The sequence below is a fragment of the Polistes canadensis genome, unplaced genomic scaffold, assembly GCF_001313835.1.
Source record: "Polistes canadensis isolate GaletaPanama2010 unplaced genomic scaffold, ASM131383v1 scaffold_32, whole genome shotgun sequence".
Taxonomy (NCBI): Eukaryota; Metazoa; Arthropoda; class Insecta; order Hymenoptera; family Vespidae; genus Polistes; species Polistes canadensis.
Window position 1 is genome coordinate 846,531 of NW_014569579.1, and position 22,500 is coordinate 869,030.

At 28.8% G+C, this 22,500-nt stretch overlaps 1 protein-coding gene across 1 annotated transcript in view; it reads left to right on the forward strand.

The window, feature by feature from the left end:
* The window catches only part of LOC106784234 (somatostatin receptor type 2-like), a 57,411-nt gene that overhangs the window by 18,459 nt on the left and 16,452 nt on the right, over positions 1–22,500 (forward strand). The gene's annotated exons all lie outside the window — the stretch shown is intronic.

Consider the following 22,500-nt stretch of genomic DNA (forward strand, 5'->3'; position numbering starts at 1 on the left):
GCGTTGTACCGCGATAATTCCATAAGTGACAAGGAAAACGACAGATCCTTTTTTTTTGGTCTTTATATCTAGATACTTTTCCCTTTATTCGCGTGGTTTATTCGTTTCATGCAATTTTTATTTATCTTTTCTGTTATTACGGAAGAAAATCACGAAAATATAGAGTCGGCCAATACGATTAAATGAAAAATTAAATACTCCGTAGAAATAAGCCGATTTATTGAATTGGAAATATATTTATATTACATATTTTCACGAATAAAACGGAGTCATGAAAATTCCATAAAATCAAATTAAATTTTATTTGTTGTTGGTGTGTGTGTGAATAAGAGTATCTATCGTAATTCAGAAACAGTGAACCTTTTCTTTTTTTCAATTTTAATACGTATTATATGTCGCTTTCGCTAAAATTAATGTATAAAATAAATCTTCTGACTGTGTAAAATTAAAATTTCCGTATGAAAATTCTGTGTTTTTAAGCACAGGGATTATTTTTTAGGTATAAAAATAATTCCCGCGTAAAAAGTAGCATGTAAATCGTTGGGACAGTTGTATTTATATACTCACATAGAAGAATTTTTCTTTTTTCTTTTAAGATAAGCAACACGATCTATTAGAATAGTTGCCCGGATGAAGATCGTGAATTCAATGACGTCGTTTAGTCAGTATAGAAGAGCTTGCTTCACGAAGCAACCGTATTTGTCAGAAATCTCGTCGAGATAGGAGAAAATAGGCCGGAAACTGTTCTCGTAAATCTTCTATTGAACATCAAATCGTGATTTTTTAACGTATTAGTTACTTTGTTCTTTATTAACTCGTATGTGGGTGGTACGAAAAATGATCTTAATTTACGAGAAGCTTAGGTCATATCGTTCAAGCTTAAACTTCTCTTTTTCGAGGACCTTCCATTTTCTTTCTCTTTCTTTTTCTACCTTTAAGGTGAAAAAACAGTATCCTCGTTTTCGATAACAAGACATTAATTATACATACTTGATATTTTTCTTTTTATATTTTTGTTTTCATTCTGTATAGTATATATATAAGATTGATTTATAAATCATTTTTGCTAGAACGAAGGAATTTATTACAATATAATGGCATTAATTTATAAATCGATAAGTTGATTTATTTATGGTCGATAAGAAGTTAAAGTTGACTCACCGTGATCGTAGTGTTTATATTTGCGAAAGTTCGAACGACCTAGCGTTTAGATAGTTATTGCATGATTAACTATTTGCCCAGGGCATTTCATGACCGAGGTAAAAGCAATATAAATTTGACTCATTTCATTTTAATATATTTTTTGCTCGAAGTTAGTTGGTCGATTAATAATTATTCGTGAATGATCATTAATAGACAATTTTGTAGTTGAATATATAAAAACGTAAATTTTAAAGATTTTCTCGCGTGAGACATCAGACTACGTGCAAATACAAATGCAAATATATATTTACATAAGTATAGCAAGTTATATAGATTCATATTGTATGATAAATATAGTTGAAATTTCTTTGCCTAGAAGAATACGATCAGATTAATAGCCGATGATATTACACGTCGTAAAGAAAAATGGAAGAAAAATAATAATATAAGTCATATCTTGTGCAACGATAATATTATAATAACTAGCATGACGTTTAGTAAAAATAAAACAAAAAAATAAGAAAGGAAAAAGAAAAAGCAATTAAGATAGAAATCAGCCGGATATGAACGACATTTTCCCTTACTTTTCTTCGTGTCCCGTTGTTAAAGGTACTACCTACGTACTTTTCTTTTTCTTCTACTTTCATTCACGAACGAATGTTGCGAGCGTTGTTATTACCGTTATCGTTTGTAGTATCGTCGAGAAAATGATTATCGTACCGACAGAACGATTACAGCACCAGGTGCCGCTTGTTTTTTCTTAGTTTCTCTTTTGATTTTTTTGGGGGGGATTTTTTCTTCAACCCTTTCTTCTTCTTGTTTTTTTCCTGCTTCTTTGTTGTTGTTCTAAAAAGGTATTTACCTAGACGCGTGGAAGGTTATTTCGGAGTAACGGCTCTTTTTTTATTTATCGGTAGTCTACCTGTCTATCTTTTATCATAAATCTCTCTTCCATCCTCAACGATGATTTTTTAGGACGAAAGGAATAAAGGAAGAATAACAAAACTTGTGTAACCTTATCGCTTTTCCCAGATGTAAAATAAAAACTATAAAACGAGAGCAAGGTTATTCGACACGATACGCTTTCTTTGATAAATGTCCATTATTTTGTGTACGTGTTGTGTGAGTCCTATCTGCAATTCACGTAAATGTAATGCATATGATATAATATATTTGGAAAGAAAAGAAAATTTATCAAGGTTTATATATTTCATACGCAGGTTGTGTAGCATTGTATTATTAGATTATAGGAAAAATATAAATACAGTATGATATTTTCCAACATGTATTGGAAAATATAGTACAGATTATATGTGTTCATTGTAACAAAACGTTTTTTCTTTGTTCTCGTGGCAAAAAGGTTTTATTCGCGAAATTGAATAGAATTCATAATAAACACAAAGTAACGAGAAAACAAGAACGATGAATTATTTAGATAATTGTTCATTTATTTTTCATAATTTTTATGATTTATTTTCCTAATGTTTCACGAAATTACATTTTCATTTCGTTCGATCGTAAGAGCATTGCAAGCAACAAGTAGCACGGTAGTGGAAGACGCGTTGATATGTATATAGGTAACTTCACCGTAATCGAATTCGTTGTCGTTTTAAACAAATAGTATATCGTGACATGATTTAAAAAATGACAATAATATTTGCGAAGAGGTTTCGTAAATTTTTCCTCTAACATTTAAATCTTGCTTTATTTTTTATTTTCATTTTTATTTTCGAATAGATTATCTTTTTCTTTCGCATTCCATCGTCGTTTCTTATTTGCCTTCTTTACAAACAATTAAATTATTTTGATGACTAGAAAAGATATCGGAGGGCGATAAAGACTTCGTTACGAATGATAAAAAATCATACGATATACATTTTTTATATCTATACCTAATTCCTTTAATACATTGTTTTAGATAAAAAAGTATACTAGAATTTATTATCATACATTTGACTGTAGATTTCACAATTATTAGAAAGTATATTTTTATTTAGTCATTCAATTGTCGTAAGAGTAATTTGGAAAAAGTCAATCAAAATAAAATACCAGTCACCAATGATTCCCATGGGATTCAATATGAATGACATCGAGCAAATATGTATATCGATCAGAAAAATTTCGTGATTTTATTTCTATTCAGTAAATTCGGAAAAATTCTTTTCGAAATTTGAATTTATTGTTTGTCACAGTTCCAAAAACTGTCGATCAAATTGTCGTTTGAACTGATATGAAAGTTACAGGACACATATGGCAGCTTGCTAAGCGCAGTATCTATAGGACAATAGGGATATTTTTAGAGAATTTATTTTCTGTGTTGTAGCTCTCGCTGTCAAGTTTCCGCAATCGAGAAGGATGGAGCGAAACTGGATGATGTGAAGAGAATGAATCGAAAAAAGTACGAGATGTTTCCATACGGATGTCGTAGTTTCATTGTCTTTTACTTTTCATCATAAATGATCGATGGTCCTTCTTTCGAATATCTTTGCCAATGTCATCTTTTCTTTTTCTTTGTATTCTTTAGAATAAAAATATTAAGGACTTGTCATCTTCGAAGTGACATTTTTTCGATTCGATCGATTGAAATCTATTGTATTAAATAATTAACAAATGAATGAATAATAATATCGACGACTTCTTAGTCTGACTGAAACAATTAATCAGAAAATATTATATTCTTCGATTTTACTTTCAAATGCAGATCATTAGTATGATAAATAAATCTGATTGATTTAATGTCTCAATATACGACGAGTGCTTCAAAAAGTTGTCTAAAATGAACATACGATTTTACATTATTTAACTAAAAAAATCTGATTAATTAAATTAGATGATATAATTATCATAGCTTATGACACAAAATTTGTATTTTATTAATTTTTTATTGATCTTTTTTTACAGCAATTACATTATCGCGTTCTATTATTTTTCATAGCACACAATAAATATGTTTTTGTGTACATTCGCAAATTATTCGGGTTTCAAGTAATTTTCCGTGTTTGGCGTTGAAATGCCTCGTTTTTCGAAATATCGATCCAATTCTCTATGGATTTTTAATAACCATAAAATATGAAAATAATTTCTATCGTTTTTTCATAGATTTTATCTTTTCATATTTTTGCTCTTAGTTTTCAAGCGAGTAGGTACGAACATTAGGTCGTGACTACGAAATGCGCAAGGGTTGCAAAACTTTTATCTTTTCTTTGCTGTGGGAGCGTTCATAGATAAGGTGTTCTTTCCAACGATGGCACACTAAACTTTGCAAAGTCATTGCCATTCCTTTAAATATGTCTCAGCCTTTAAATTATTTTGAAATGCCTAATCTATATATGATCGGTAGCGATTCATTTCAAATATTGAAATACAGGAACATTGATTTAATTCTTTCGATATATATTTAAACACATTACAGCTGTTTAGTTATACAGGATAAAATAAATTGATATAATACGTTTCTAAACAATACAATCACAAATATTAATAACATAATCACGATTGAAATACTGTTGCGTCATATGGTTTTGCATAGAATAGATGCATTACGAATTAATGTTTAAATAATAATATTTGCAGAGAATTGTGCATAATGATATTATATACAACACGTTATTACCATATAATCGAGAATATTCAATATAAATGATTGACGAGATTTAACTGATTGATTGTTATTTCAGAAATTATAGAGAAAAGTATTGGAATCGTAGAGTTTCATAATTCGATTGTTAATTATTATGAACTGAAAATAGTCTTCCAAATGCGATCTTTCCTTAGCGGGAGACTAGTATTAGTGCTTCCGAGGGAAGAAAAGATGAACGACACCCTCCTAATCGCTTGACCAGAATTTCAGGGTTGGTTTCGTTGTCGATGTTAGGGGTGCTTGGTAAACCCTCTGGCTATTTATATATATGGGTTTCTGTATATATATATATATATAAAATGAGAGTGAGAGAGAGAAAGAAAGAGAGAGAGATAGAGACAAAGACAGAGAAATATGTACGTATATAGTTGCCATATATACGGATAGAGAGACATAACATATATATATCTCTAGATATATATCGTTTGAAATCTTGTTTTCCCGTTTATTCTCCTACCAATGTAGCTGCTTTGCTCGCAGCATTTCCCTTCTATGATCTTCGGCGTAACGATAATTCGCAGAGCTACATGGAATTAGGTAGTATATACACGTATATATTTACACTCTTGCTATTTAGTTTGAGTACTGATCCTTGCTTTACTCCCATTTGTAATTCCGTGGGCGTGTATACGATTTTCTGTGAAACAATTTTGATTGTCAAGACTCGGTCAAATCAAATGATTTAATTCGTCGGACGTTTACGATTACTGAAAAGCGTATATTTGGTCGTGAATTTTTGAAATCTTTCATGAACGACCAGATCAAATATATTGTCGATATATAGGAATACCTGGATGTAGGATTTAGTATGACTGTATATACAAGTTAACTATCCAATCGATCTCGATGAAAGCATGTAGAAGAGGTTCTATGTCATAAGCAGTTTAATTATGATAGTGATTTGGAGACTATTATCTTTTTTTTTCTCTTTCTTCCATCCTTTTTTGTTCCTTTATTTTTTCGTATATTTCTTCTTTATTTTTTTAACAACTTGGATATTAATTTAAATCATTTTCCGGATTTTGAAGTCAACCGTAATTGGTCAGAATTATGCAAACGGAAATTTAACAGAGTAGGACTACGTTCGAGAACGTTGAAGTAACCTTTGCTTAAAACCGTCGATTGATTATAAATTCATAAAAGATAATTAATACTGTGACCAGTATACTTTGTCGTAGATAGAATGTTTAATTATTTCGTAAAGAGAGAAAAAGGACAGAAGAGAAACGAAAAACGCAGTTCGCCTAATGTGAGGAATATAAAAAAAATAAAATACTTCACGAGGTTAAAACGGTTTAGAAAATCAATTAGAACGATGGAATTACAAAATGTTATAACGTTGTGAGAGAAAATCAGTTAATGATGATTTTAGTATTATTTAATTATTCATTCAATAATATAACCGCATTGGATTCACGAACATGGTACTAATTAATCTTTGAATTGTCGTCGACGAGCTCATCTACGGTTGAAATTTCCGTCGCGGTCAATTTACGAATCGGCTGATCGGCAAGTGGATTCGAGTTTTTGCGAGAATAAAGGTTTTTGATCGACGAGATAAATGTTAAATAAACGGCATCGTTCCGTTACATATTCAATTTGTTCGTTGATCCGATTATTATATTCCGGATTATAAAATATATAAATTTATACCCATAATATATACATATATTGGATAACGATCGATCTGTCGAACGAATCAGTAACTAAGTGACAATAAAATATCGTTTGATAATAATTATAATGGTATACGCAGAATTACGATTTTATTTCTATACAAAATTTAAAGAGGAATAAAACAATCGAAATGTAAAGTACAAAAGCTATGAAATTTTAAACACTTTAGGTTTTTTTTAATACATAAAAACTTCAATCAATATAAGAATATATATTCAGAAAAGAAAGATCATGACAGAGAATATAATGCTAGAATAAAATATTTTATTTTATATATATATATGTTACTGTGAAAGACCGAAATTGGATAATGTCAAGATTCACATGATGAATGTCAACGTATACCAAATACATCGGTGAAAGATCGATTATTTGGGTATATTCTTATACATTTGAACCATCACCTATGTGTATCGACAAGAACAGATATGCTTTGGTGGAGGTCGAAACGAGAAGCCGATGTCGATAGAAAGGCGACAGTCTGTCGCCAAATCCTTTGTTCTGTCGCGATTGAGGTCATGTGGCATCTGTTGCGTCAAGAATCGGTACAATCTAAGGGAGTTTATTGAAATTTATTATTGCTATTATTCTTTTTTCTCGTTTAAAATGTACTATTCGTTTTAAGGTCTTACATACGTCCAGAATTTTCCAAAAATCAATTTTTTTTTTAACAGATTGTTGTTCTCTATAGTTTCAGGCTTATTTCTGTGAAAGTCGATTGCAAAAATTCCTCATAGATCCAAAATTATGGTAGAAAATGTGACTACCCAACGAGAGTTAGGTGCGCGTAGATATTTGTCCTTTGTTTGAGGCACTTAAAACTTTAAACGCGTTTTTCTCGAAATTACTTTTTCCTCCACGGTCGGCATGATAACTCATTCAGTTTTTAATATTTTTTAATGCGATTTTTTTTTAAATATTCGCAATCGTTTTCGCTATCCCTACTATAAAAAATTTTGTTCTTTTAGCGCATTTTTGGCGTTGCTAGACGTATGTAAGGCCTTAAGTTCAACAGCTTTAGTTAGATACGTGTGTATGCGAGATTCATTTGGTTATGGGTATACATTAAGAGTATAAACGAGAAAGGCAAAAGTCAGAGTAATATTATCAGAGCTAGAGTCAGAGTATTAGAATCATAGTGAAGAATGAAGCGTCATAGTGAAATAGCAGAGAATGGAGGAGAATCGAAAGAGTGTTCAGCGTGTTCGGAGATAAGAGTCTGAAACTGTAAACTTCATTACTTTCTGTACATATTTCCTTATGTAACTATAATAAAGGATATCTTATTATCATATTAATAATATAATATCATAAATTTGTGCATATCTATAATAAATTTGACTTTAAGAATAAACTGAGCTAAACAGTTATAAGCAACATATCAAATATTCAACAACCATTTCGACAACGTATATATGCTTTTACTGAAAAATATTTTTCTTTAACATACATAAACATATATGCACGTACATATATGCGAAATATATACTATGTAATATCATAGAAAAAAAAACATACTTTACAGCGATAGAAGAACAGGATATTGGTAAAACGCGTTTGATTGGAAGGATGGGAGAAAGCTATTGACGTAGAGTGTCGATTGGAGCCTCCGACGTTGAGTTTAGAACGAAATGTCGGAACGTCGATCGACGAGAACGTCGAAAAGGACGACGTCGAATGTTGAGAAGCAAAGCTTTTTGCCCTAACAGCAGCAAGAGTCGTATTCTCTAGGTGTGGTTTGATCGAAACACACAGAGAAGGACGTCGAAGTCCTAGCTCGAATTAACTAGCAGTTAATAAAGCCTGACGCGTTGGCACTTAAAAGCGCAACGTTGACCGATTTTGCACAACGTTTCATCTTCCTTTGAAGCTTGTGCTTGTTCTATTAGTTTCATTAATGCGTTTCTCTTGAATTTCCACCCTGTCACCAAAAGGAAGGAAGGAAGGTTAGCCAATGGCTGTGCCAAGAGCTTTTAGCCTCCGCCTCTTATCGTTCCTTTGACCGATGCAAACACACTTCCAGTAAATCCTTTTATCGCTTCATCACTTTCTCTTTTTTTCTCTCTCCTTTTTCTCTCTCATTTTCATTTTGTTTTGATTTCTCTTTATCGCACGTACATTACGTGGTCAATAATAAATTTTTTTATGTTATTATATACATTTCTTAAATTATTTAATGTTCCTTACTTAAATCTAGTTAATGATATTGTTACCTATTAACTTGAAGAAAAGCAAATTGTAGAAGTTTATCAAGGAAATGTCTTTTTGACATCTTATGTTAGTTGGCTTTTTAACTTTGCTCCTTTTAAGGTTCTTTTTCTTTCTTTAATCTCTTTCTTTTTCTGTTTTACTTTCTTTCTCTGAAGAGAAGTTTCGAGAAATCTTGGAAGTACGTGCATCGTAGCGAGTATTACGATTAAGAGAACTTCAAATATTAGCATAAAGTTCTACTACTAAGCGAGTAGAAACTACTAGCCATACAAGAGTGATAGCTCGGTTATACTGTACTTCCTATCTAAAAGACCAAGGGAATTATAGGTTTCATTCATCTCCCAACTATTCGCAAACTTTATAATGTTGTAGATGTTAGTTCTCTCTCAATAGCTTAACACTATATACAATTCTTTTGAAATTTACTTTCTTCTCGTCATTACATTCTTATTTGTCACTTCACTATTTTCAATGGGTTTACGTTGATAGACACATTCATTAAGTTGTTCCATGCTCTTGATACATAAATTACATTTTATTCTTTTAACGTAATTTTCCTTTTTTATTACAATTCTTCCAAATAAATCAATATTTCACGGTATTTTTTTCATTAAGTTTCCCTTGGCAAAATAAATTCTACCAGAAATATATAAATAATTTTTCTTGAAAATTTTCCATTTCAAATTATTTTTACTTTTTGACGATCTTTATTGAGATTTCATAAAGAATGGTGTGACGAACGAGTTCATTTTAAAAGGGGTGGTTAATTAACGAGTTTGGTGTTTTCAGTCATTTCGTATCGACCATTTAAGTGCGAGCTTAATTCTTCTGAGGGAAAGAGATGAGTGTATTTAAACACAAGGACGTGAGAAAAAGGGGGAAGATAATGAAGCGTCAGAGTCAGTTATAGCTGACAATGAATGTAAAAGCTTGGATATTAATTCTAGAATTTAACTTTAAATTAGAAATTTGAAAAATATAAGAGAGAGAGAAAAGTAGAAAGTGATTAAAAATCTCCAATAATATCGCCATTTAAAATCTTTCTCTCAATTTCATATTCATGTATCGACAAGATAAAGCGGCAAATCCAGGAAATAAAAACACTTTGCAAGGCTTTGTGTAAGTGCTATAGAAAAAATAAAAAATTATAGTTCTTTTCAAAGTTTCTTTAAGTTTAATCAAATATTTCAATTAATATTTCTATCTCGTAATGGTGATTTTTTAGGCTTTCTTTGACTATTTAAAGAAACAAAATTTTTGGAGAAATCTCTCTTTGGATATTTCTTAAACGTGTGATATCATGTTTACTCATGTAATAACTATGAAATTAATGTTCAACATCGATTTAACGAGATCGGCGATGCTTAATGATGATTAAACGACACGTTTTTGTTTGACAATGAGGAGTATCTGATTATCGTCTCGTCTATTTATGTATATGCATACATGTTTAGTATATATTCTTATTAATGAGATACCGAGTATATAGAATTGTCTATCTAATCCAGAGGATCTATAAATGTACTAATATTTGTGAACAAAAATAAGCGTTTAGATAAATTCGTATCTATGATATATTGATTAAGCCATTTACTTGTAATTATCAAAATCTTTTCAATTAGGTTCATATAACTATGAGTGTGAATACGCGTGTGTTCGTTTATTTGTTTAAGTTATTCTTTCAGCTAAAAGGGAATGGAGGCACGTCTCCATTAAGGTCACTTCTTTGCGTATAAGTATATAATATACTTACGTTTGTACCAACAGGGAACATAGTGGTAATTGTCACTGATAAGGCGAACAAGCAAGTAGTAAGAAAGAACATTAGTAACTGTCAGACGTCTTTGAAAAGATCGTATTACTATTTCATATGGTTGTTCTACTTAATATTTTTAAAATACTCTACTTAATATTCTTAAATATAAGTTCTTACGTAATTATAAAATATTTATTAGTTTTATGTCTGCAACATTATTTAGTTGATATTTATCTTGACAACAGATTATAAGTGTACCTTTTAAAATAATAACAAAAAAAATCATACATTATTGTTGGTTATTAGTATAGCTAATCGAACCATAGATCATTGAATTTATTAATAATAATATGAACTCATTAAAATTCGATGTAAAAGAGTGAAGGTAATTTTTCATTAATCGTTGAAACAGATATCTCGAAGAATGAATAATTTATGATTTATACAAACGAAACAGGTTGTTCATTTTTTATATTCCTTAACGTTTATATGCACTTACCATCTATCTTACATGTGTCGTACGCTTATTATGGGGAAATGTTTTTGTTTTTCTAATCGATGCGATCGATCATGATTAGCTTGCTTTTCGTTACCTCGTCTAACGATGAGAATCGTTCCATCGTGTTAGAGAAAGCTTTTCGTTATCTAGACACATTTGTGTTCGTTCGCAACTTCAACACGAACTGTTTTGTTTACATTTTACGTGCGGAGAATCTTTAATAGAAGTTATAATAGGATCATCTATTGCTCGATATGTTAATAGAAATTCAATAAGAGCGAATGAAACGTGCAACGAAATGATTTGGGTAACTATCTTATTTTAAAATAGATATTCGTGTTTGTATTACGATTCGATCAATCAATCAACGTCGAAATCGAGGTCTACATTTTTTAGACGAAAATCTATAATTATTAGGAAGGATTAAACGTTTCTCTTCAAGTTAAATCTATTTTATAAATTGTATTTCTACAGCAAATGCTGAGGTTTCATTATCGACGAATAATTTAAATTTTGGTGCTAGAATCGAAGTGATTATTCTTGTGAGGCTGAGATAAAATTCGAGAATGAACAAAAAGGCGGTGTTTTCTGTCTTGTATGAACGAAAAGAAACTTAAGATGTAAATAACGAGGAGTGGTTAGTATTAGAATTGTGTGCATCGATATTTCTAGAAATATTGATAGATCATTTCTTTATATATAAGTACCGCAAAGGAAATGTTATTTTTTATTTGTCGCGTAGTGATATGAGTATGAGTGTGTGAAAATTTATTGTAGGATGAAAAAGAACGTTTCTCTAGACGGAATGCATATGTTTTGCTTGTAAGGTGAAACCACTTAAGTCTATCGCATCGAAACCTCTTGAATATTCCTTATCGGAAGTAAAAAGGAATAATTTAAATTTTTTATGTTTGAGAATGATCGAGAAGTTTCGAGAAAGACGCTATAGGAAATGACGAAAGGCGATAGAGGGGGATGATTAGTATATATGTTACCGTCATAGCCGAAAATCCGCCATTGCTAGTAATTGTTCTTTGAATCGGTAGGAACACAATCCTAACCGATAAGGTGACCACAGTAAAAATTTTCCGGAAAAGGTGCGTGCATTCCAGCTCGACACACAATTTTTATTCCTCTCTTTTTTGGGTTCTTTCGCATGACGCTCGCACGTATAAATACATCTATATATGTATACAGATACATATCGAGTACGTTTCCATCGCAACCGAATCGGTCATTCGTGAACGTGTTAACGCCACTATAAATGCTATTTTTAATCGCGAATCAAACGTTCGTTGTTTTTGTGACAAATTTTATTGTGAATAATAATTTCACTCCATATTTTTGTGTAAAACTTCTAAAAAATAGTACATAGATTTATACATTTTAATATTTTTCAAAATGAATCTTTGCATCTTGTATAATATTCAATTCATTATTGTTACGAACAATGGTTACTTTATAAAAATTTCGAATTTTTTAAATATTTTCACATTATGACAATTTAAGCATTAATTTTTTTTAAATTGTCCAATTTAGAAAAATCTATTAAATAAAAACTTTAAGAATTTTATTTATTTTAAAAGAAATTATTCTAATGTAGAACTTTTTCTTTATGAATGTTCACTTTTTATTATTCAGATATTTTATTTTTCGCGTAGAAATTTGACAATGACGAACATGTCACTCTTGTTTGACGAATGGGTTACGTTTATTAGATATTGTGAAACTTTCAGTACAGACTCATGCGTTTTTAATTAATACAACAGAACATTTCTCTTTTCTGCTAAACACTAACTCAATAAATCAATGCCACTATTTTTAAATTTGAGTGAAGAATATGGATTGACATCGCACAGAACATTCACATTTTTATCGTTGATTATGACATACATAAATGGATATATATAGATGATAGTTTTGTTTATATTTATGTCGTACGTGCTTGCAATATCAAGAACCCTGCCACGTGCGACTTTCATTTAAATAACATTCTCTTGATTTATATCACGATCACGTTGAAATGTGTACTTGAACGTTATCGTGAATGCATCCAACGTATCTCTGAACTTGCTCGAGTTGGATCAAATTTAAAGGAAAAGTTTTAAATGTTGTAATCACAATGAAAGGTAAAAAGAGAAAGAGAGAAATCAAATTCCTTTCGGTCGTTCATAATGGAGAACATTTGTTTTAGATTATTTAAAAAAAAAAAATTATTTTATTAAATATTATAATAATATTCTTTTTTAATAAAATTGTATTATGCAAAGATCGATAAGAATATTTTCGTCGTATAGATGTAAGTAAATAATTAAACGAAGATGAATCCTTTGAACGAAGATGTAAAAATATATAAAACAACAGAGACCAGTTTGAAGTTAAATTTTCATGTTTATTTATACTTTTTGTGATTGTTTAAATTCGATAGGAATAAGATAAACAGTTCTTAATGTACGTGTTTATTTTTTTTACTGCATGTGTATGTCTATACGTTTCGAAATACACACAGTCAGCAGTTAAGTTAGAAGAGTCGAACGCGAAGGATGTTCAAAGGTTGTTCGTGAGCATAGTCATCGGATCTATTGAATTTACTTAAGTATAAGATTATTCTCTTAGTTCGTGTTTTATTTAAAAGTGCATATTATTTAATCGATCGGTTTATTTCTAGCTGGGGGAATATTTGGCTCAATCGTGGTTATGAGTAACACGTTTGAAGGATTTTTGAGTATCGTAAATTATATGAAGCTTCTTCTTGAAAAGAGGAGAAACTAACTTTTGCTTTTCGTTTTATGAGCTGGTTTCTTGGTAGTCTTTATGGTTTTCTTCCTACACTGTACAATTTACGTTGAACATCTCGTTCGGTTTAATCTTTTTAGAATTTAGCACATTCTGTTTCTTTGGCGAACGAAGATAATCATTTTTTATCGTTTATAAAATTAAAAGGAAAGAAGTACAAGGAGGAAGTGATTAAGGCGAAAGATCACATGGGTATAACTGTATAGTAGAATCTCGATTATATAAATTAATTGAGAACGTTGATATTCACATGAAGAAATTTTTTATTTTTCCTCTCACGTTTTTTAATTATATTTAGCATCGTCTACACATTTAGCACATTACGTACCGTGTGTACATATTTGTACATTTCGTTAAGTTAATGTAAAACTTTTGCGCACATATTTGTTAAATACGTTAATTACATTAAACTAACACAAAATTTGTGTGTACATATTTTTGCCTTCCGTTTTAAATTAAAAATTAATAATTTCAAGTTAACTAATTGTAATCTCAAATTTCTTAATATTGTTCAATTTTGGTTTTGTTTTTTGATGCTAAAAGAATTTGAAATATATTTAATTATATCTCACTTCACTCGATATACCAGAGGAAAGTTTTATTACCAAAACTAGCGTTACCTAATATTTTTTAAACTCAATTTTTATTTATCATTACGTACTTTATTCTGAACGTATAAAATTTCTTAACATTCTTTCTAAACAACTTTTTTCAATGTTATCTTCTAATCTTCATTAATTATGTATATCTATACGAAGGAAATGAATGTAATCTATATAATAGTCGAATGAATTTTGTTTGAATTAAGGAAAGAGTAAATAATCAAGTTTTTTTTATTTACATATCCTTATTTAATGCAATTACCTTCTTATAAACAATTTGAGAGATAGATCTCTATTCATTTGGAATAACATCAGCAACAAATAGAAATTACTCGAATGTTTTCTTACAAGATTACATATGAAATATAATCATTTCTTTTTATATAAATGTAAATATCGTTTCATAAAAACCTATAGAAAGAATAAAATAAAATTAGTTGATCAACCGTATATAAGCGTAGTTTTTAAAACTTAACGATTAGGAACGACTCGGATGAAAATAGATGGTGTGTATTATAAAAAGTCAGACGAATCTCGTTAAGCATGAATCGTCTAGTAGGGTGAAAACCACTCGACAACCCTAATATTAATACCAACGAGCTGACACGATATTACGAGTTGAATATCGTAATCCGCTCAAGCAAACATTTCGTCAGTGGTATTATTGGTATAAAATAGAAACGACCTCGATAACGTCGGACTTCGCTTTATGTGTCTGAAATTAATTATCGATGATGACTGTACAGAGAAATACAGAAAAAGAGGGAGGAAAAGGGGGAGAGAGAGATTGAGTAAAAAAGGGACATTTAAAACATTACTTTACGACGTTCGATAATGAATTTGAAGGATTTACGATGAAAATAAATAAAGGGATGAACGAGTTACGAAACGCAATAGGATTCAACGGCTTGTTAAAAAATCTCGTAAAGTTGCAAGTTAAGAAGTTATATTTATCTTGAGATCTTAAGAGTTCGTCAGAGTTCATACGAACCTCGGATTGGCCGATGAGGTGTTTAAAAGATATTTTTGACGAATTTCAACATCTTACGTATTTACTTACATACTTAAATGCGTACATGCGTGAGAAAGTTTTACGTATGTTCTTACGAATTTAGTTATTCGAATTAGAACGACGCTTTTCTCGTATCCGGTATAGATGAGCTATGCAAATGCGTTGATATTTTGGTCAATTTGTTTTTTACTTTGTTAATCGAGTTTTGCATTTTCAATTGTTCCGTTTTCTTTTTTTCTTCATATTATTTTTTTGCATTTATAATTTGAAAAGAATTTTAATTTGTTCTTGAACTATTTAAAAGGAAAAACTAGAACGAAACTTTTGTACTGTTTCGCGACCGTGGTCTTTTACAGTTCGTTATTTTATTCAGCGACACGTACAACGACGATAACCCTTTTATATATACTTATTCTTTTTCTTTATATATATTATGGAAATTTATATTATGAGTTTTATCTTTGGTTTGCAGTAAATTATGAGAAAGATCTAAATTAATTATAATTAAAACTACGTTTAAATTAAAATTCAAGTCGCGCGTATAGGTTTTCAATAAAAAAAAAAAATGCGAATTATTGCACACAGAATCATAATTTGCAAGATAATTTGATACTTGAGAATTAATGATAACGAATATAAAGTTAAATTTAATTTTTTTCATAACAAATATGATGTGTAGAATCTATGTTAATGAAGAAATAAAATCTAAATATAGAACATTGATCTAGTTTTATAAATGAACCTGACAATTAATAAACTTTACTAGTTATATTTTCATGTGGAATTTATATGAAGATTTTAATGGCGATTGATTTTTTTGTTACGATTAGCATCGTAAGTACGATCATCAAATCCACCATCTATGAATATCTGATATTATGAAAAAATATTGTTCAATGTGTTTAAAGTCTAGATGTATAATCTATGTCGTCTTTTTTACGAGAGAGATAAGATGATACTTTTTATCTTTTTTTAGGATTGAAAAGAAAATTCGTAAAGACGACATTCCTAATGGAAAGTTTTTTACGAGATAATAAAGCACACACATAGAAAATTGGCTAACATTTCAACCTAATGACGTTATAAATCCAAAACTGTGTACTTTATATGACGAACTTAAAAAGTTACAAACGTATATATGAGTAAACTAATTAGATATTATATATACATATGTGAATATATTAAAATTTGAAAAAAGGAACCTAGAGTATGTTTTACGACTAATGTAAACATAATTTACATTGCAAAATTTTGTACTTTGCAATATTGTCTTTTTCTCGTATAGTCATGTATACAATTAAGTATATTCATAAAAGAATGGTGGGAGAGGGGAAACAAAGTAATTAAAAAAAAAGTTCCATTAGATGAATTTTGATGAATTCATTTTGATCAATTATTTTTCTTGATTGGTATCCATTTTTGTACTATTTATTTGATTAGAATCAAATTTGAACGAAAGGTTGAACCTAATTTTACGTCATCGAGAAAATAATGTTTGCAATGACACGCCCACGAATCGCGGTGCTTTATTGCAACCCAGTCTTTCTCGAAGCTCGAAGCTTGAACCTAGTGTCTCGTTCAACGATGCTACCGCAGGTAATGGATTACACACTCCACTGTTCTCTCACAACGTGGGAAAGCTTCCAGGTATTCGTACGCCCTCGCGTATGTTCGAAGGATATTCTGGCATCTGTGTGATCTCTCTGAATAAGGTTTTCATTTTTTGCAGCAACAGCAGTTTTCTTTGAACTTTTTAACATTTAAGTTTTTTTCATGAAATATAATGTTATATATTTATTGAAATACTGAACAATAGATTTGATATTTTTATTAATTTTCTTTCTCTCTTAATTTTATTTAAAAAAAATTATGGATTAATTAACAATTATATTATTATTATATTTTATTTCTTTTTATTTTTTTTCTTTGAAATTAATGAACTAAAAATGTTTTAGTTTCTTACTTTTGCTTATTTATTAATTAAGGAATTGGAATTTTCAAACTTTCTGTTGGAAAGATTATTATCGTTTCGTTTTTATTTTTATTCTTTGTTATGTTCATAGACGATAACAAAGCCAATACTTTCTGTTAGAATTTCAAGTTAGTTTGTTTTAAGATAGCTTTATGAGAGGTAGAAAGATATTTGTATATCAGTAACGTCATTTTCTTATGTATTATAGTATCATTTAATCGATTAAAACTACGCTATCTATTGATTATCTATCAACAAGGTATACGGAAGTTTAATTAAATTATATTCTCTCCTTAATACTTGTTTTTATTTCTTTTGTATACGAAGATGAAACTATATCACTTTATTTACGTGATCTTTTTTAGATAATTGATTTTCATCCTTTTAATCGGATAGTTCGATTAACGAGATTAATTTCGTGGTCGTAATATGTCAGAAAGTTTACTTTATTTAAATAATACAATATACTACTATTCAATGTAAAATGTATAAACAATAAATTAATTTGGGAAATGGAGTTCTGAAAAAAATTCACATTTTTTATTTTGAACCACAATAAATACAATTAATACAAAAAAATTCATAGCGTAAAAATGATTTATATTACAAATTTACAACTAAATTTAAAAGTCAAATCAAGTTAAATTTTAATATTCATTCAATTTAATTTATCGATTTGGAAATAACGTATTTGTTGGTTTCGATTGTCAATGTATGTTTATTCTTAGAATAGATAGGAACAGTGACCTACATAAATTTTCTGGAAATTCAACGTAAAATGAGATCGTGGTAATAGAAATAGATCAATCGATCTTTCATTCGTTCATATGTATACGTGCGAGTTTAAAACAAAAGCAAAGAAACAAAAAATACATATTGCGATTGTCTTCGATTTTTTCCAGAAAAAGAATACAAGTTCGAATAGTTCGAATATTTTTGATACGTGAATGAACGCTGTGGATGATCGAATAAAGTGCATTTTAAAGGCAAATATCTCCGTGGTAACGGAACAATTGTGGAGACTTGAAACGAAGAGAGAATTCAAAGTCTTCAATCTCTCTTTGTATAGTATTATATATTCTCTTGTAACTTTGTGATTGTATAGGTTGGGTATCCAATCTGACTATACAGAATGCGATATTTTTCGTCCTTTGTACCAATTTTTTTGTTATTTTACTTTTTTAGATTTATTTGATTTGTATTCTATTGACGCACGTTTGATGCATCAACTGTGATTATTCGTAGCAATACAATTTATCTTTTAATTTACATTAAGTATGCAAATATTATAATTTTTTCTTTTTTTTTTAATATCAATTATGTCATTTTGATTATATTATTTTTATTTTAACTAATTAGTTATATATATATATATATAAATTGCAATTTTAGCGATAAATAAATTATATTCGTAAATTTTAATATGTTTAAAATATTTGAAAACCAAGATGAAATAAAATGAACAAAAATACATATAATATACGTCTACACGTCTAATCATGAAAATGTTGTGTAGATTATCAAGCACATCTTCAAAAAGTAATTCTACACGAAAATCCTTACATCGTTATAAAAATAATATTCGAAAAGAATGAAGATATTGGTATTCGGCTTACAAAGAGCCCTTATGTAATTTACCTTGTTTTTATGAATATCATTCAACAACAGCAGATTAAATTACTAACTAACCATTTTTCTAAGTAATTGATTTTTTTTCTTTCATATGCAAACTATATATTTAAATGAAATGAATAAATAAACGTTTGTAATAAAATTAATTTATTAAAAAAATAAAATTGTCATTTTTGATTACAACTTAATTCAATATTATAAAAGTTACACATATTATTTATTTGACGAGTATATTTACACAATACAATTTCAGTACACACTTTTTAAAGAGGTCGCCATAACTAATTGGTTAATTATTTATTTCGACTACGTTATTATGTCACGTGTAAATATTTGAATGATCGTTAATAATGATTGTCAAATGTCATGTTTAATTATTTGAAAATAATATTATATTGACTAACTTACAATTAAATATACAAATACTCGGTAATATGATTAACAAATTTTGATATTTTAAACTAGCCATGTCATACTGGAACTGAATAAAAGCGACATAGACAGAGATAATAAAGGTTAATAGGAAAATGTAGAGGAAATATTTTGACTTACAATTAGATGAAACACGATACCTGTCAAGCTTTCAGGTATTTCAGAAAGTACTGCAGGATATACGTGACGTTTGTTCTCCCAGTAACTTATTATTCCCTATTATATTCGTCTGTGTAAACTTTAGTTTAAACTTATATGACAGACCGACGACGATATTGGTTCCTGTATCTTGATAAATTTTTCAAACGGTAAAAAAGTTTCAGTTTACAAAGTCTCTATGTATGCTATTGTACTTTTAAGCGGGTCATTGTTGATAACGAAGAGAACCTACGTGTATCCATTTTTGATATTTTAGTTCTTGTTACATAGATGGAATGTAGAAATACGTTACTACTGTATGAATACTGAAGTCTTTTATAATTTTATTATTCGTTGAATAGGTTAATTGAATGGGAGAAAAAAGGAACAATGTGTGTAGGATTTTTAAATTTGCAGAAACATCTCATTTGTGTTTTTATATGTTATACGCGCGATAATAGAATTAAATTAGATTATCTGATTTAATATTATTTTACGAAAAATATATAATAATATTATACGAATAATGAGTTTTCTTTCTTGTACTTTTAATGCCTGAAAATGGAAACAATTCTAGATATAGAAATTTGTGATATAAAATTTTAGGTAAACGAAGATAGTAATGAAAAATTAATTGAAAAATAGCAAGCAATAAACAAGTCTTGCTCATTTATTTGACTTATTAAAAACCACCAAAACTCTTTTGTTATTTTTGTTATCAGAAAAAAGAATGATTTCCTATAAAGTACTTAAATTAAATGGAATTTCTGACAAATATCCGTATATTCATTGTGACTTAAAGAGATTCATTTATAAATTCATTTCGCAGTCACGTAATGAGAAATTTTCGTTGCCGTAATTAGTGAATCGTTATCGTTTCTCGTTCAATAATTTCTGACAAGCAATAATTGGCTTTTTTGTGAAAGAACAAATATTATATTCCAACAGACATAAGAAGAGAGAAAGAAAAAGTAATATAACTTACCTTTTTCTCACCTTTTTGTTTATCTATTTCTTTAAGTCGTTTATTTGTCTCTTTTTTAATACATTTGTTTGCAGTAATTTTAGACTTCTTTTTATCGAGATGAAACAATCAGCAACGAATTACTATAGTATTTATGTATAATATTATATTATATAATATATGCACATATATATAAATAGATATCCCCAATGATTAGAAACAAACTAGTTTTATTCACGACTCGTGGTTTTTGTGGATAAAAACAATTTTGATTTCAAAAAGGGTGGCCACCCTAGATGACACAGAAAGGTCAACGAATGATCTCAATAACTCGAGTGGGTTGTTCCCAAAAACATATTCGCTAGTTGAATTATCGATTATTATATTAGATTCGATATGTCACACTATTTTTTGTTTCTTAATTTATATAACGTTGTTAATGTGATTACTTGTATATAATATAATATTTTGATTTAATATAAAAAAATAAGAAGAAGAAGAAGAAGAAGAAAAAAAATAAATCACGCAATATGAACTTAGTAATACATAGTGAGTAATAAAAAATAAATTTTTTGTACTTAAATTTTTATTTAATATTTTAATTGACGAAATTTTGAATATTTTAGAATATTGCTTGAAATTGTGTAATTAGGTAGAAAGCTGAAATGTTTCTTTTAAAAGTTTTTGGAAAGAGGAAAACTAAGGAAATGTGTGGGTAGAGATATGGGATGAGAATTTTGTGATGGAGAACAAATGTTTAGGTTAAACAATCTTATGATAGTATATATCTGTACTATGGGTTTAATAATAACGATAATAATGATAACAAAAATATTCATAATAATATGATAATAATAATATGATAGCGATAACGATAATGGTAATAGTAACATGATAGTGCTTTTAGTAATGATGGTGGTAATAGAAAGATAAGAATGACCTAGAATGGAACGCAACAATAATTAATCGAAATTTTGATAGTAAATGTATTCGCAAAAAAAAATAAAAATTAATAGTTATTGAATTTATTATATGTAAAAATTATTTTATATCTTTATTTAGTTTCATAACCACGAATAGGACTTGATTTAAAATTTTTTAACAAGAACTTAAAGCTATTATTTATTTTATTAATTAATTTTTTCTATTCATTCACACACTAATAAACATTTTTTTAAATATCTTGTATGTAACTAATATAAGTATATTATACCCTATCCTAATCATTGCAATTTCTTTGGCCTCGGATCTTTTATTGCATATTTGCTATCTCATTTTTGTTTTTCTTCTTTTTTATTTTGTAATTTTCGTAACCAATTTATAATTTTTCTTTCGTTCCGTCCGCTTTCTATTTCCCTTAAAATAATATCATTTTCAATTTCTGTACAGTTCGTAATTAGATGTCGTAGATTTCCGAACTCTTTCCAATGTAAATCGCAACTTCTGCTTCTTTTAATTTTTTATTGCCTTTTCTATATTATAATATTATTTTATATATATATGAGGTTGGAAGAAAAGTTTCTTCTTTTTTCTCCTATGGATGGCCCTTGGATCTTATAACTTTGGTAATAAATATTAATCGGATTTGGCAATATTTGCCTGTATTTCCAAAGTGACATATCATAGAGTAATTTAAAAAAAAGTTATGATATTTGTTTATTCAGTCAAAAGTTATTGTATCGTGAAAATGATTGAAAATAAAAAAAAGAAATTCGATACATTTTAAAAGTTGATTAGAAAAACGGGAAGAATGTTATTCGGGCTTCTAAAAAAATTCGTAATATTTATGGAATGATGCAGTATCAGTACGTGTGGCACAAAGCAAGCACGAGCTTTTTTAATTTGGGAATTTTTCTGTTAAAAATGCACTTCACTCTGTTAAACCAATTATTGGAAAATTCGATGAAATTATTGAACAAATTAAGTAAAATCAGTACATTATCAGTAGTAATATCTTCTGAGAAATTAGAAATTATTAAAGCAATATATTTATTCCATAATGATTCCTATAATATTAGAAATATCC